This window comes from Salmo trutta, chromosome 22 (genome assembly GCF_901001165.1).
Source record: "Salmo trutta chromosome 22, fSalTru1.1, whole genome shotgun sequence".
NCBI classification, from domain to species: Eukaryota; Metazoa; Chordata; class Actinopteri; order Salmoniformes; family Salmonidae; genus Salmo; species Salmo trutta.
In genome coordinates, this window is record NC_042978.1 from 43,472,122 (window position 1) to 43,489,166 (window position 17,045).

At 45.6% G+C, this 17,045-nt stretch overlaps 1 long non-coding RNA gene across 1 annotated transcript; it reads right to left on the reverse strand.

The window, feature by feature from the left end:
- Positions 1-15,703: 15,703 nt before the first annotated feature.
- Positions 15,704-16,151, reverse strand: LOC115159022 (uncharacterized). Its single transcript, XR_003868818.1, has 2 exons — positions 15,947-16,151; positions 15,704-15,765 (listed from the first exon to the last, which is right to left on the reverse strand). It is a non-coding gene; the product is annotated as an uncharacterized LOC115159022 (long non-coding RNA).
- Between the last annotated feature and the right edge of the window lie 894 nt (positions 16,152-17,045).

Sequence of the window (17,045 nt, forward strand, 5' to 3'; positions counted from 1 at the left end):
TCCACATTCCAACCAGGGATCCAGATGTTCAACAGGTTTGCATGGTGCACCCTCTTCTGTTGAGGAGCCAATACTGTAGCATTTATTCTTATTCATGTAGGCCTATCCTTAGTTCAGTCTGACCCCACTGTGTTAGGAAAACATATCCTAAGAATGAAGCAAATCTGTCATGTAAAATCAACAATCAACAACCTGACCTTGATCTTTTGATGTAACTCACAGGAGGCTGCTGAGGGGAGGATGGCTCATAATAATGGCCGGAATGGAGCAAATGGAATGACATCAAACACCTGGAAACCATGGAAACCATGTGTTTGATGTATTTGATACCATTCCACTGATAGCGCTCAAGTCATTAACACGAGCCTGTCCTCCCCAATTAAGGTGCCACCAGCCTCCTGTGTGTCACAGCATGGTGACGAAACACACAGTCAGAACAATGCCAGACATTCCACAACATAATCCACAATGTTATGTTATGATGAGGGGGTCCGTGTGATCACAGTGATCTCCTCTAGCTGATCAGGTGTTCTAATCCTCTTATAGGATGAAGTCACAAGCCTCTGTGGCTGTTTGGCCTGGCTTCTCCTCTCTCTCTCTGGGCGCTGCTGCTAAAGGTGAGCTACAGGTACTCAAGACAATGATGATTGGTTGCATCTAGCTAGCCTCCAATACATTTTTTTACATTTAGAGAGACGGGTCCAAACCAAGAGTATTTCCTTAAAAACATGAAATTGCAAATACACTGAACACAAATATAAACACAACATGTAAAATCTTGGTCCCTTGTTTCATGAACTGAAATAGTAATGTTCCATATGCAAAAAAAACGTATTTCTCTCACATTCTGTGAACAAATTTGTTTAGATCCCTGTTCGTGAGCATTTGTCCTTTGAAAAGACATTCCATCCACCTGACAGGTGTGACATATCAAGAAGCTGATTAAACAGCATGATCATTACACAGGTGCACCTTGTGCTGGGAACAATAACTGAAACTCTGAAAATGGCGCCGACAGAGATGGCCGCCTCGCTTCGCGTTCTTAGGAAACTATGCAGTATTTAGTTTTTTCATGTATTATTTCTTACATTGTTACCCCAGGAAATCTTTAGTCTTATTACATACAGCCAGAAATAACTATTGGATATAAGAGCATCGTCCATTTACCAACATTACGACCAGGAATACGACTTTCTTGAAGCGGATCCTCTCTTCGGACCACCACCCAGGACAATGGGTCTAATCCCAAAAACAACGGTGGGGTAGACGGAGCAGAAGGAGCGGTCTTCTGGTCAGGTTTCGTAAACGGGAACATCGCTCACCGCTCCCGAGTATATTACTCGCCAATGTCCAGTCTCTTGACAACAAGGTCTACGAAATTCGAGCAAGGGTTGCCTTCCAGAGAGACATCAGAGATTGTAACATTCTCTGTTTCATGGAAACATGGCTCTCTCGGGATATGTTGTCAGAATCGGTTCAGCCACCGGGCTTCTCCATGCATCGCGCTGACAGAGATAAACACATCTCTGGGAAGTGGAAGAGCGGGGGGGTGTATGCTTTATGATTAACAACTCATGGTGTAATCATAACAACATACATTAACTCAAGTCCTTCTGCTCACCCGGCCTAGAATTCTTTACAATCAAATGCCAGCCATTCTACGTACCAAGAGAATTCTCGTCAGTTATAGTCACAGCTGTGTACATCCCCCCTCAAGCGAACACCAAGATGGCCCTGAAGGAACTTCACTGGACTCTATGTAAACTGTAAACTATATATCCAGAGGCTGCATTTATTGTAGCTGTGGATTTTAACAAAGCAAATTTGAGAACAATGCTAACTAAATTTTATCAGCATATTGATTGCACGACAGGTAGGGCTAATAATCTCGACCACTGCTACTCTAACTTCCGCGATGCATACAAAGCCCTCCCCCGCCCTCCATTCGGCAAATCCGACCCCGACGCCATCTTACTCGTCCCAGCTTATAGGCAGAAACTCAAACAGGATGTACCAGTGACGAGAACCATTCAATGCTGGTCTGGCCAATCAGTAGCCATGCTTCAAGATTGTTTTGATCACGCGGACTGGAATATGTTACGGTCAGCCTCAGAGAACAACATTGACCTATTCGTTAACTCGGTGAGTGCGTTGATAAATAAGTGCATTGGAGATGTTATACGCACTGTGACTATTAAAACCTACCCTAACAAGAAACCATGGATGGATGGCAGCATTCGCGCAAAACTGAAAGCGGGATTCAAGGCACTTGTGTCTCCTGACCCCTCCTGTCTCAGCCTCCAGTATTTATGCTGCAGTAGTTTACGTGTCGGGGGGCTAGGGTCAGTCTGTTATATCTGGAGTATTTCTCCTGTCTTATCCGGTGTCCTGTGTGAATTTAAGAATGCTCTCTCTAATTATCTCTTTCTCTCTTTCTTTCTTTCTCTCTCTCGGAGGACCTGAGCCCTAGGACCATGCCTCAGCACTACCTGACATGATGACTCCTTGCTGTCCCCAGTCCACCTGGCCATGCTGTTGCTCCAGTTTCAACTGTTCTGCCTGCGGCTATGAAACCCTGACCTGTTCACCGGACGTGCTACCTGTTCCAGACCTGCTGTTTTCAACTCTCTAGAGACAGCAGGAGCGGTAGAGATACTCTCAATGATCGGCTATGAAAAGCCAACTGACATTTACTCTTGAGGTGCTGACTTGTTACACCATCGACAACTGTGATTATTATTATTTGACCATGCTGGTCATTTATGAACATTTGAACATCTTGGCCATGTTCTGTTATAATCTCCACCCGGCACAGCCAGAAATGGACTGGCCACTCCTTATAGCCTGGTTCCGCTCTAGGTTTCTTCCTAGATTTTGGCCTTTCTAGGGAGTTTTTCCTAGCCACCGTGCTTCTACACCTGCATTGCTTGCTGTTTGGGGTTTTAGGCTGGGTTTCTGTACAGCACTTTGAGATATCAGCTGATGTAAGAAGGGCTATATAAATACATTTGATTTGATTTGATTTGACTTAACCATGGAAAGAGGTCTGGAAATATGGCTGAATATAAACGATGTAGTCATTCCCTCCGCAAGGCAATCAAACAAGCAAAATGCTGGTACAGGGACAAGGTGGAGTCACAATTCAACGGATCAGACACGAGACGTATGTGGCAGGGTATACAGGAAATCATAGAATACAAAAACAAAAATAGCCACGTCACGGACACCGACGTTACGCTTCCAGACAAACTAAATACCTTCTTTTCCCGCTTTGAGGATAATAAAGTGCCACCATCGCAGCTCGCTAACAAAGACTGAGTCCCCCCCTCTCCTTCTCAGTGGCTGATGTGAGTAAAACATTTAAACTTATTAACCCTCGCAAGGCTGCTGGCCCAGACGGTATCCCGAGCCGCGTCCTCAGAGCATGCGCAGACCAGCTGGCTGGTGTGTTTACGGACATATTTAATCGCTCCCTATCCCAGTCTGTTGTCTCCATATGCTTCAAGATGGCTACAATTGTTCCTGTACCCAAGAAGCAAAGATAACTGAACTAAATGACTACTGCCCCGTAGCAAACACTTCTGTCATCATGAAGTGCTTTGAGAGGCTAATCAAGGATCATATCACCTCCATCTTACCGGCCACCCTAGACCCACTTCAGTTTGCATACCGCCCCCAACAGGTCCACAGATGATGCAATCGCCATCCCACTGAACTATCCCATCTGGACAAAAAAAATACCTATTTAAGAATGCTGAATGCAGACGAGCTAAATCACTTCTATGCTTCCTTCGAGGCAAGCAACGCTGAGGCATGCATGAGAGCATCAGCTGTTCCGGACGACTGTGTGATCACGCTCTCCATAGCTGACGTGAGTAAGACCTTTAAACAGGTCAACATACACAAGACTGCGGGGCCAGACGGATTACCAGGACGTGTGCTCCGGGCATGTGCTGACCAACTGGCAGGTGTCTTGTTTCAAGCAGACCACCATAGTCCCTGTGCCCAAGAACACAAAGGCAACCTGCCTAAATGACTACAGACCCGTAGCACTCACGTCCGTAGCCATGAAGTGCTTTGAAAGTTTGGTCTTGGCTCACATCAACACCATTATCCCAGAAACCCCAGACCCACTCCAATTTGCATACCACCCAAACAGATCCACAGATGATGCAATCTCTATTGCACTCCACACTGCCCTTTCCCACCTGGACAAAATAAACACTTATGTGAGAATGCTATTCATTGACTACAGCTCAGCGTTCAACACCATTGTACCCTCAAAGCGCATCACTAAGCTAAGGACCCTGGGACTAAACACCTTCCTCTGCGACTGGATCCTGGACTTCCTGGCGGGCCGCCCTCAGGTGGTAAGAGTAGGTAACAACACATCCGCCACGCTGATCGTCAACACGGGGGCCCTTCGGGGGTACAGTGAGTGAGTGTTCGTCAAGCACCAGGCAGTGAAATCTTTGAAATTGTTGCATGCAGCATTTATATTTTTGTTCAGTGTATATTCTGTAAAAAAACACAACTTTTGTTTATTCTCTGAAATTGTAATCAGACCATTGCTTCATCTATCTCACCCTTGATATTTTCAGAATTTGATTTGACAAATCTATCCAAAGATATGTTACTTACTCGTCCTTCTTACTGCAATAATTACTGTATCATTAATAACCCGTAATTGTTGACGTGTGTTAACCTAAGGCAGTGGCCAGTGAGTGAGTGTTCGTCAGGCACCGGGCAGTGAGTGAGTGTTCGTCAGGCACCGGCCAGTGAGTGAGTGTTCGTCAGGCACCGGCCAGTGAGTGAGTGTTCGTCAGGCACCGGCCAGCGAGTGAGTGTTCATCAGGCACCGAGCAGTGAGTGAGTGTTCGTCAGGCACCGGGCAGTGACTGAGTGTTCGTCAGGCACCGGCCAGCGAGTGAGTGTTCATCAGGCACCGGGCAGCGGGTGAGTGTTCGTCAGGCACCGGCCAGCGGGTGAGTGTTCGTCAGGCCAACAGCAGAATATTGTGAACTGTGACACACTGACACATTTCCTCTTAGGTTTAAAATACAGGTGATCCTGTTACAGACTACACACGGCCCAGGGTAACCAGGGTAACCAGGGTAACCTTTAAGGGAGACTGTCTTTCACGTCTCCACAACCAGTGGTGTGTCTAACCCCTATCTCCGCCTCACTGAAACCTCCCAATGGAGCTTTCCTTTCATGCAACCTGGTGCTTCTCCTGCCTGTGGTTTCTTAAGCATGTAACAACACAGTCCCACCAGACTGACAACATCTTCTGCTCACTGCGGTAACCGTTGCATCGCATGGGTGGCGGCAGGGCCTACTAGCCAAAATATCCTCTCTGTGTCTGTCTGGAGTCTGGACAGGCATGTCACCACTTGCCCCATGCTCACAGTAACCACAGAGTTTCGGTATGTGATGTGCCACAGATGGAATTTTACTGTAGCTGCAAGTCATATATACTGTATAATAGCCTACAGTAAGTGTTGTGTATCTGAGGTGGTTGTTGTTGATGTCAGGGTTCAGGAGTGCAGTGTAAGCCTGTGGCCTGTAGCAGTGTTGAGAGAAAACATCAAGTGCCTTATGGAAGGGCTGAGACAGATATTAGCCACAAACAAAATAAGATCTATAACGTTCCATAAAGTCAACACAGTAGCGCTATACCAACTGCTACATTTTTGTTTAGACACTGGGCTATGCATGAATTCCCATTATAGATCAAATCAAATCAAATGTATTGGTCCCATACACATGGTTAGCAGATGTTATTGTGAGTATAGTGAAATGCTTGTGCTTCTAGTTCTGACAGTGCAGCAACATTTAACAAGTAATATCTAACAATTCCACAGCATATACCTAATACACACAAATCTAAGAAAAGGAATGGAATAAGAACATATAAATATGTGGATGAGCAATGTCAGAGCGCATAGGCTAAGATGCAATAGATAGTATAGAATACAGTATATACGTATGAGATGAGTAATGCAAGATATGTAAACGTTATTAAAGTGACTAGTGTTCCATTTACGAAAGTGGCCAATGATTTCAAGTCTGTATGTACTGTAGGCAGCAGCCTGTCTGTGATAGTGATGGCTGTTTAACAGCTTGATGGCCTTGAGATAGAAGCTGTTTTTCAGTCTCTCGGTCCCAGCTTTGACACACCTGTACTGACCTCGCCTTCTGGATGGTAGCGGGGTGAACAGGCAGTGGCTCGGGTGGTTGTTGTCCTTGATGATCTTTTTGGCCTTCCTGTGACATTGGGGGCTGTAGGTGTCCTGGAGGGCAGGTAGTTTGCCCCCGGTGATGCGTTGTGCAAACCGCACCACCCTCAGGAGAGCCCTGCGGTTGTGGGCGGTGCAATTGCTGTACCGGGCAGTGATATAGCCCAACAGGATGCTCTCAATTGTGCATCTGTAAAAGTTTGTGAGAGTTTTAGTTAACAAGCCAAATTTCTTCAGCCTCCTGAGTTTGAAGAGGTGCTGTTGATTACCCAAGACTTCCGAGAATGAGATTAGCTAACACAAATATTTACCTACAGTAGATATAATAAGCACCCCCTTCCCTCTCTCTCTCTCTGTTTATTTGGTAGGTTGTTTCTCAGTTTGTGCTGTGAGCTTTGATTCATGGCACCAGCTGCAACACTCTAGCTGACCCACACAAAACCCCACTAAGATTTTTGAAATATTTTTATTTCACTTTTATTTAATAACCAGGTAGGCAAGTTGAGAACAAGTTCTCATTTACAATTGCGACCTGGCCAAGATAAAGCAAAGCAGTTTGACACATACAACAACACAGAGTTACACATGGAGTAAAACAAAAATACAGTCAATGATATAGTAGAAAAACAAGTCTATATACAAAGTGAGCAAATGAGGTGAGATAAGGGAGGTAAAGGCAAAAAAGGCCATGGTGGCGAAGTAAATGCAATATAGCAAGTAAAACACTGGAATGGTGGAAGAAAGTGCAAAGTAGAAATAGAAATAACGGGGTGCAATGGAGCAAAATAAATAAATAAATAAATACAGCAGGGGAAGAGGTAGTTGTTTGGGATAAATTATAGATGGGCTATGTACAGGTGCAGTAATCTGTGAGCTGCTCTGACAGCTGGTGCTTAAAGCTAGTGAGGGAGATAAGTGTTTTCAGTTTTAGATATTTTTGTAGTTTGTTCCAGTCATTGGCAGCAGAGAACTGGAAGGAGAGGCGGCCGAAGGAGGAATTGGCTTTGAGGGTGACCAGAGAGATATACCTGCTGGAGCGCGTGCTACAGGTGGGTGCTGCTATGGTGAGATAAGGGGGAACTTTACCTAGCAGGGTCTTGTAGATGACCTGGAGCCAGCGTACAGGTTGCAGTGGTGGGTAGTATATGGGGCTTTGGTGACAAAACGGATGGCACTGTGATAGACTGCCTTCAATTTATTGAGTAGGGTATTGGAGGCTATTTTGTAAATGACATCGCCGAAGTCGAGGATCGGTAGGATGGTCAGTTTTATGAGGGTATGTTTGGCAGAATGAGTGAAGAATGGTTTGTTGTGAAATAGGAAGCCAATTCTAGATTTAACTTTGGATTGGAGATGTTTGATGTGAGTCTGGAAGGAGAGTTTACAGTCTAACCAGACACCTAGGTATTTGTAGTTGTCCACATATTCTAAGTCAGAACCATCCAGAGTAGTGATGCTGGACGGGCGGGCAGGTGCAGGCAGCGATCGGTTGAAGAGCATGCATTTAGTTTTACTGGTATTTAAGAGCAGTTGGAGGCCACGGAAGGAGAGTTGTATGGCATTGAAGCTCGTCTGGAGGGTAGTTAACACAGTGTCCAAAGAAGGGCCAGAAGTATACAGAATGGTGTCGTCTGCGTAGAGGTGGATCAGAAACTCACCAGCAGCAAGAGCGACATCATTGATGTGTACAGAGAAAAGAGTCGCCCCAAGAATTGAACCCTGTGCACCCCCATAGAGACTGCCAGAGGCCCGGACAACAGGCCCTCTGATTTGACACACTGAACTCTATCAGAGAAGTAGTTGGTGAACCAGGCGAGGCAATCATTTGAGAAACCAAGGCTGTTGAGTCTGCCGATGAGGATGTGGTGATTGACAGAGTCGAAAGCCTTGGCCAGGTCAATGAACACGACAGCACAGTATAGTTTCTTATCGATGGTGGTTAAGATATCGTTTAGGACCTTGAGTGTGGCTGAGGTGCACCCATGACCAGCTCTGAAACCAGATTGCATAGCGGAGAAGGTGCGGTGGGATTCGAAATGGTCGGTAATCTGTTTGTTGACTTGGCTTTCGAAGACTTTAGAGAGGCAGGGTAGGATAGTTCTAGGTCTGCAGCAGTTTGGGTCAAGAGTGTCCCACCCTTTGAAGAGGGGGATGACCGCAGCTGCTTTTCAATCTTTGGGAATCTCAGACGACACGAAAGAGAGGTTGAACAGGCTAGTAATAGGGATTGCAACAATTTCGGCAGATCATTTTAGAAAGAAAGGGTCCAGATTGTCTAGCACGGCTGATTTGTAGGGGTCTAGATTTTGCAGCTCTTTCAGAACATCAGCTGACTGGATTTGGGAGAAGGAGAAATGGGGAAGGCTTGGGCGAGTTGCTGTGGGGGTGCAGTGCTGTTGACCGGGTTAGGGATAGCCAGGTAGAAAACATGGCCAGCTGTAGAAAAATGCTTATTGAAATTCTCAATTATAGTGGATTATTCGGTGGTGACAGAGTTTCCTATCCTCAGTGCAGTGGGCAGCTGGGAGGAGGTGCTCTTATTCTCCAAGGACTTTATAGTGTCCCAGAACTTTTTTGAGTTTGTGTTGCAGGAAGCAAATTTCTGATGATGTCACATCATGAGGCATGACACAGGGCTGAGGACCCGGTCTGGGGCATGATGCTCCCGTTAGAGTGTAAAACTATAGCAGCTGCTCTGATCTCACGTGAAAATAAATTGCTCCTTCCACGTGACTTTGCCATCTCACGCCGCAAATATGAATGGGCCCCTCTAACAATGAACCCAGAAAGTGTATTCCTAGACACACTGTCATCTGTTACTGGGATTTTTTATTTCACCTTTATTTAACCAGGTAGGCAAGTTGAGAACAAGTTCTCATTTACAATTGCGACCTGGCCAAGATAAAGCAAAGCAGTTCGACAACATACAACAACACAGAGTTACACATGGAGTAAACATCATACAGTCAATAATACAGTAGAAAAAAAATAAGACTATATACAATGTGAGCAAATGATGTGAGATAAGGGAGGTAAAAGCAAAAAAAATGCCATGGTGGCAAAGTAAATAAAGTATAGCAAGAAAAACACTGGAATGGTAGATTTGTAGTTTGAAGAAAGTTCAAAGTTCAAATATAAATAATATGGTGCAAAGAAGCAAAATAAATAAAATAAATAAATACAGTAGGGGAAGAGGTAGTAGTTTGGGCTAAATTATAGATGGGCTATGTAAAGGTGCAGTGATCTGTGAGCTGCTCTGACAGCTGGAGCTTAAAGCTAGTGAGGGAGATAAGTGTTTCCAATTTCAGAGATTTTTGTAGTTCGTTCCAGTCGTTGGCAGCAGAGAACTGGAAGGAGAGACGACCAAAGGAGGAGTTGGCTTTAGGGGTGACCAGAGAGATATACCTGCTGGAGCGCGTGCTACAGGTGGGTGCTGCTATGGTGACCAGTGAGCGGAGACAAGGGGGGACTTTACCTAGCAGGGTCTTGTAGATGACCTGGAGCCAATGTGTTTGGCGACGATTATGAAGTGAAGGCCAGCCAACGAGAGCATACAGATCGCAGTGGTGGGTTGTATATGGGGCTTTGGTGACAAAACGGATGGCACTGTGATAGACTGCATCCAGCTTGTTGAGTAGGGTATTGGAGGCTATTTTGTAAATGACATCGCCGAAGTCGAGGATTGGTAGGATGGTCAGTTTTACGAGGGTATGTTTGGCAGAATGAGTGAAGGATGCTTTGTTGCGAAATAGGAAGCCAATTCTAGATTTCACTTTGGATTGGAGATGATTGATGTGAGTCTGGAAGGAGAGTTTACAGTCTAACCAGACACCTAGGTATTTGTAGTTGTCCACAAATTCTAAGTTAGAACCGTCCAGAGAAGTTATGCTGGATGGGCGGGCAGGTGCAGGCAGCGATCGGTTGAAGAGCATGCATTTAGTTTTACTTGTGTTTAGGAGCAGTTGGAGACCACGGAAGGAGAGTTGAATGGCATTGAAGCTCGTCTGGAGGGTTGTTAACACAGTGTCCAAAGAAGGGCCAGAAGTATACAGAATGGTGTCGTCTGCGTAGAGGTGGATCAGAGATTCACCAGCAGCAAGAGCGACATCATTTATGTATACAGAGAAAAGAGTTGGCCCAAGAATTGAACCCTGTGGTACCCCCATAGAGACTGCCAGAGGTCCAGACAGTAGGCCCTCCGATTTGACACACTGAACTCTGTCAGAGAAGTAGTTGGTGAACCAGGCGACGCAATCGTTTGAGAAACCAAGGCTGCTAAGTCTGCCGATGAGGATGTGGTGATTAACAGAGTCAAAAGCTTTGGCCAGGTCAATGAATACGGCAGCACAGTATTGTTTCTTATCGATGGCGGTTACGATGTCGTTTAGGACCTTGAGCGTGGCTGAGGTGCACCCATGACCAGCTCTGAAACCAGATTGCATAGCGGAGAGGGTGCGGTGGGATTCGAAATGGTCGGTAATCTGTTTGTTGACTTGGCTTTCGAAGACCTTAGAAAGGCATTGTAGGATGGATATAGGTCTGTAGCAATTTGGGTCAAGAGTGTCACCTCCTTTGAAGAGGGGGATGACAGCAGCTGCTTTCCAATCTATGGGAATCTCAGACGACACGAAAGAGAGGTTGAACAGGCTAGTAATAGGGGTTGCAATAATTTTGGCAGATAATTTTAGAAAGAAAGGGTCCAGATTGTCAAGCCCAGCTGATTTGTAGGGGTCCAGATTTTGCAGCTCTTTCAGAACATCAGCTGAATGGATTTGGGAGAAGGAGAAATGGGGGAGGTTTGGGCGAGTAGCTGTGGGGGGTGCAGTGCTGTTGAATGCAGTAGGGGTAGTTAGGTGGAAAGCATGGCCAGCCGTAGAAAAATGCTTATTGAAATTCTCAATTATAGTGGGCTTATCGGTGGTGACAGAGTTTCCTATCCTCAGTGCAGTGGGTAGTTGGGAGGAGGTGTTCTTATTCTCCATGGACTTTACAATGTCCCAGAACTTTTTAGAGTTGGAGTTGCATGAAGCAAATTTCTGTTTGAAAAAGCTAGCCTTGGCGTTTCTAACTGCCTGTGTGTATTGGTTTCTAACTTCCCTAAAAAGTTGCATATCGCGGGGGCAGTTCGATGCTAATGCAGAACGCCACAGGATATTTTTGTGTTGGTTAAGGGCAGTCAGGTCTGGGGAGAACCAAGGGCTATATCTGTTCCTGGTTCTAAATTTCTTGAAAGGGGCATGCTTATTTAAGATGGAGAGGAAGGCATTTTTAAAAAATAACCAGGCATCCTCTACTGACGGGATGAGGTCAATATCCTTCCAGGATACCAGGGCCAGGTCGATTAGAAAGGCTTGCTCGTTGAAATGTTTCAGGGAGCGTTTGACAGTGATGAGTGGAGGTCGTTTGACCGCTGACCCATTACGGGTGCAGGCAATGAGGCAGTGATCGCTGAGATCTTGGTTGAAAACAGCAGAGGTGTAATTAGAGGGCACATTGGTTAGGATGATATCTATGAGGGTGCCAGAGTTTGCGGCTTTGGGGTTGTACGTGGTGGGTTCATTAATAATTTGTGTGAGATTGAGGGCATCAAGCTTGGATTGTAGAATGGCTGGGGTGTTAAGCATGTCCCAGTTTAGGTCGCCTAGTAGCACGAGCTCTGAAGATAGATGGGGGGCAATCAGTTCACATATGGTGTCCAGAGCACAGCTAGGGGCCGAGGGGGGTCTATAGCAGGCGGCAACGGTGAGAGACTTGTTTTTGGAGAGATGGATTTTTAGAAGTTCAAATTGTTTGGGTACAGACCTGGATAGCAGGACAGAACTCTGCAGGCTATCTCTGCAGTAGATTGCAACACCGCCCCCTTTGGTCGTTCTATCTTGTCTGAAAACGTTGTAGTTAGGGATGATGATTTCACAGTTTTTGGTGGACTTCCTAAGCCAAGATTCAGACACAGCTAGGACATCCGGGTTGGCAGAGTGTGCTAAAGCAGTGAATAAAACAAACTTAGGGAGGAGGCTTCTAATGTTAACATGCATGAAACCAAGGCTATTACGGTTACAGAAGTCATCAAAAGAGAGCGCCTGGGGAGTAGGAGTGGAGCCAGGCACTGCAGGGCCTGGATTCACCTCTACATCCCCAGAGGAGCAGAGAAGAATAAGTATGAGGGTACGGCTAAAAGCTATAAGAATTGGTCGTCTGTGACGTCCAGAATAGAGAGAAAAAGGAGCAGGTTTCTGGGGGCGATAAAATAGCTTCAAGGTATAATGTACAGACAAAGGTATGGTGGGATGTGAGTACAGAGGAGGTAAACCTAGGCATTTAGTGATTATGAGAGAGATATTGTCTCTAGAAACATCATTGAAACCAGAAGATGTCATAGCATGTGTGGGTGGAGGAACTGAGAGGTTGGATAAGGTATAATGAGCAGGGCTAGAGGCTCTACAGTGAAATAAGCCAATAAACACTAACCAGAACAGCAATGGACAAGGCATATTGACATTAAGGAGAGGCATGCTTAGCCGAGTGATCAGAGGGTCCAGTGAGATTCAGACAGCTAGCCGGGCCATAGGTAGCAGGCTGGTGGAAGATGGGAGGGAGGGAGGGAGGGAGATGGGAGGGAGATTGGAGATGGGAGGGATGTGTTAATAGAAATGGAAAAAACACATCTTAACTTCCATATCATTGCACAGGCCCTTTTAATTTACAGGAATCCCTGGGATGTTCTGATGCCCTTTGCATGCCAGATCCTGGGATTGAACCGCTTGACTCCGTGGGCCACATCGTCACTCTTCTAGGAAGAGCCTATAGATGAGACAGGCCACTAGGGAGACTCCTGAAGCCACTGCCAGACCTACAACACAGAGGAGAGGAGTACTGACTAATATGGAGGAGAGGGGAAAATAAACGGAAGGCGAGAGAGAGAGGGTTTGCTGCATCACAACGTACCCATGGTGATTTTGCGCCTCTGCTGGATCTTGTACACCGGGACCCAGGTGCTGTCCATGCCTTCCTCTGAATCTCCAACCAGAATAAAAGCCGTTAGACACCCAACTAACTCTGCTTCCTAACTTCTTCCTATCGGCTTCCTACCTGCTTCCTACCAGCTTCCTAACTGTTTCCTACCTGTGCCCTACCTGCAGCCTACCTACTTCCTACCTGCTTCCTACCTGCTTCCTAAATGTGTCCTACCTATATCCTACTTGCTTCCTACCTGCATCATATCTGATTCCTATCTGCTTCCTAACTGCTTCCTACCTGCTTCCTACCTTCCTACCCCTGGATGTGATCTGTGTGGCCAGTGTCTAAACCTACACTTGACCCCTGGATTTCCCTTTTCAAACAAGTATTGACATCTCTGAGATGGATGACTCAATGGTAGAATTTAACATAGCAGAGCGAGGGCGAGGTTACTGTTAGTGTACACCTCACTAAACTACAGGCAGAAAGGCTGCGAGGAACCACCTTCTTTATTGTAACACATATCTGATGCCTGGGGGAGATCAATTGACTTCAGCTATTTATTTTCTTCTGCTTGTCTTTTATTAAATAACAAAAATCCATATTGATGCTCAATCATCTGTAAACCACACCGATGAAACAGGTCACGACAAGATCTGAACACACACCGTAACCGTGTCACAAAGGGCACAGGTATCTTATTGAGATGTATGCTATGGGTGGGACAGAAACTGAAACTGGGGAGGAACCTTATAAAAGCAGGTAGACACAGGTAGTGGCAAAAGTAAATAGAATAGACTAGAACTAGAATATAACTATTATCTATGAATATAACGATTTGCTGATGGCCTGCCCTACGTGCATTTTAAAACATGACATGAAGGGGAATAAAGCTGATGACAGATGACAGGCATGTACGAGGAGGTAACAACATTTACTGCTGTGACATTATCAGACCTGTCTGTAGGCCTACTTAGAATAGTGATCAAGTCACATTTGACAGTCACTTTCCAAAATGCAGCCAAGTATATCTTATCACACTCAAGGAACATCAAGACATCTATTTGACCAGCAGATTATCTTTGGCAACTTTATGAGAAATTGGGTTTCATTTCAGACAGCATAGACGGAGCTGAACCTGTACCTAGCCTACCTTGGTGCCACTCCAACCTGCCCTGTACCAGCTGCTGGGTGATATGGAGCTGCCCATCAGGGATGGTGAAGCCTGCCCACTCCCTCACCCTCTCCTGGACAGCTGCCTCAGTCTCAGAGGAGAGTATGTAGTCACACAGAGAGATGCCAGTGTTGGGAACCAGGAAGAACACCCGCTTGGCCAAGGCCTGGGAGCCCATGAATGCCTTCGCTATAGAGACACACACACACATAGACGCATGCAAACACACACATACATACACACACACACACACACACACACACACACACACACACACACACACACACACACACACACACACACACACACACACACACACACACACACACACACACAAACATAACCATGCAAACAAACACACACACAGAGACATAGGCATGGATATCTGCAGGGTCACACATGCACACAGATGTATGCGTACCTGTTTTATATACGAAGGTCAATTATAGTTTTTTTACATATTTCACAATTATTCAAGAGCCTCTGTCATATCGTTATGTATGATGCTGGTTGAGTGTACAGTACAAGGAAAACTACAGTGCCTAACCATCGCCATCTAGTGGCATAGCTGTGGACTCATTATTGAATTTCAAGGCCATTTAAGACCTACTGCACTGGTAACTAACTATTCATCAGTTGTAACCTACCTGAGTTTTCATCATTTATCAGATGTTGAAAGAAGTTTTTGGCACTGCTGTAGACACTCCTGATGATGTCCCTCTTGATGTACTGTGAGTGACATGGACTCAAGGTCATCACAAAATCATCATGGAGATGCAGCTCAAGTGTATGAAATACCGGGTGCCGGTATTATTGGTGCCCACAGTTGCCTACCATGGTGGTGGTCTTGGCAGTGGTCCTTGCAGGGTTCATGTACGCTCTGCACCCCAGACTCCCCTTCAGTCTCAGGATACAGCTGCATACCTGCACTGACGCAGTGGATGGCCTCTCCCCCAGCTTGCCCCCTGCCTACAAGACAACCCAGAGAGAGATAGAGAGAGATAGAGAGGAGCTTGCAACGTGGGTTCATCTCAACCTCTATATGGAGCAGATTTGAGCCCGTTACACTGATCCATTACAATAGAAGAAAAGTACAACAATCCGATTTTTGCTGGAATTTTTTTTGCTTCTCAATATTCATATTCCCACTTACCGTTGGGATGAAGATCTGACCTTGAATCTTTATCCTTTGTGAATCGTTCCTCTAAAGAACATACAGGACAAAACCAGTTGGCATTCACAAGGATCGTCAGCAACGACATTGCAATATTCAGTTGCACACCACACCAAACTTGCCTTAGTTGGGGGGTTCAAATTTGTCTTAGCTGGTAGCTTTTTGTTGTTGAGGAGACAAACACTGGCCTCAGTCTTCTTTGCCCACCTCATCATCCCATCCTAACATGGATAACATGTATTGTCACTGTCAGTAGAAGTAGTGGTGGAAGAAGCCTTGTCTGATGGAAGACTGAATGTGTAATAAACATGTAAGAGTAATAATCATTAAACTAGGCCTCCGTCCAAAATGGCACCACATTCCCTATATTGTACACTACTTTTGACTGGGGCCCTAGGTTACCTTCATGGCCTGCATCAAACCGTGGCGGGTCTTGTCCTTGATAGGGAACATGAGGTCGATGTCCATGGGGCAGACTGCAACAGGCCAGAACGCTGTCATCCACTGCAGGTAACTCCATGTCACAGATTTAGAAGATTTCTGGAAGACATGATGCAGTAAGTCAACGTTTATCAACACTAACCAGGAACGAGAATTCAGCATTTTCTCTCCTTCTCTCCCACTACCCCCCCCACCCCCCCACGCTACTACTCGCTGTTTATTATCTATGCATAGTCCCTTTACCCCTACCTACATGTACAAATTACCTCGACTAACCTGACCGCTATCCCCTGTATATAGCCTTGTTAATGTTATGTAATTTCATTGTGATACTATTTTATATTTTACTTTAGTTTATTAAATACATATTTTTCTTGAACTGCATTGTTGGTTAAGGGCTTGTAAGTAAGCATTTCACTGCATTCGGCAAATTTGATTTGCATTGTATTGCGGTGTTAGAAGATAATACACAGGCAAATGAATGAATGAACTCCGTACTCACACTGGGTTCTTTAATGTTCATAATCCAGCAAGTCACTCTGTGATGAAATTGTTAAGAAAGAGTGTGTTCTCTTTAGTCTTTGTGTTATGTGCATGTGTGTCAGTGTGTGTGTGTCTGCGTGTGTCTGCATGTGTCTGCGTGTGTGTGTGTGTGTGTGTATGTGTGTGTGTCTGCGTGTGTGTGTGTCTGTGGATGTGTTTGTGTCTGCATGTGTGTCTGCGTGTGTGTGTCTGTGGATGTGTGCGAGTGTCTGCATGTGTGTCTGTGTGTGTGTGTCTGTGGATGTGTGTGTGTGTCTGCGTGTGTGTGTCTGTGTGTGTGTGTCTGCGTGTGTGTCTGTGGATGTGTGTGTTTGTCTCTGTGTGTGTCTGTGTGTGTGTCTGCGTCTGTGGATGTGTGTGTGTGTCTGCGTGTGTGTGTCTGCGTGTGTGTCTGCGTGTGTGTGTCTGCGTGTGTGTCTGCGTGTGTGTGTCTGTGTGTGTCTGCGTGTGTGTCTGCGTGTGTGTGTCTGTGTGTGTCTGCGTGTGTGTCTGCATGTGTGGATGAGTGTATGTGTCT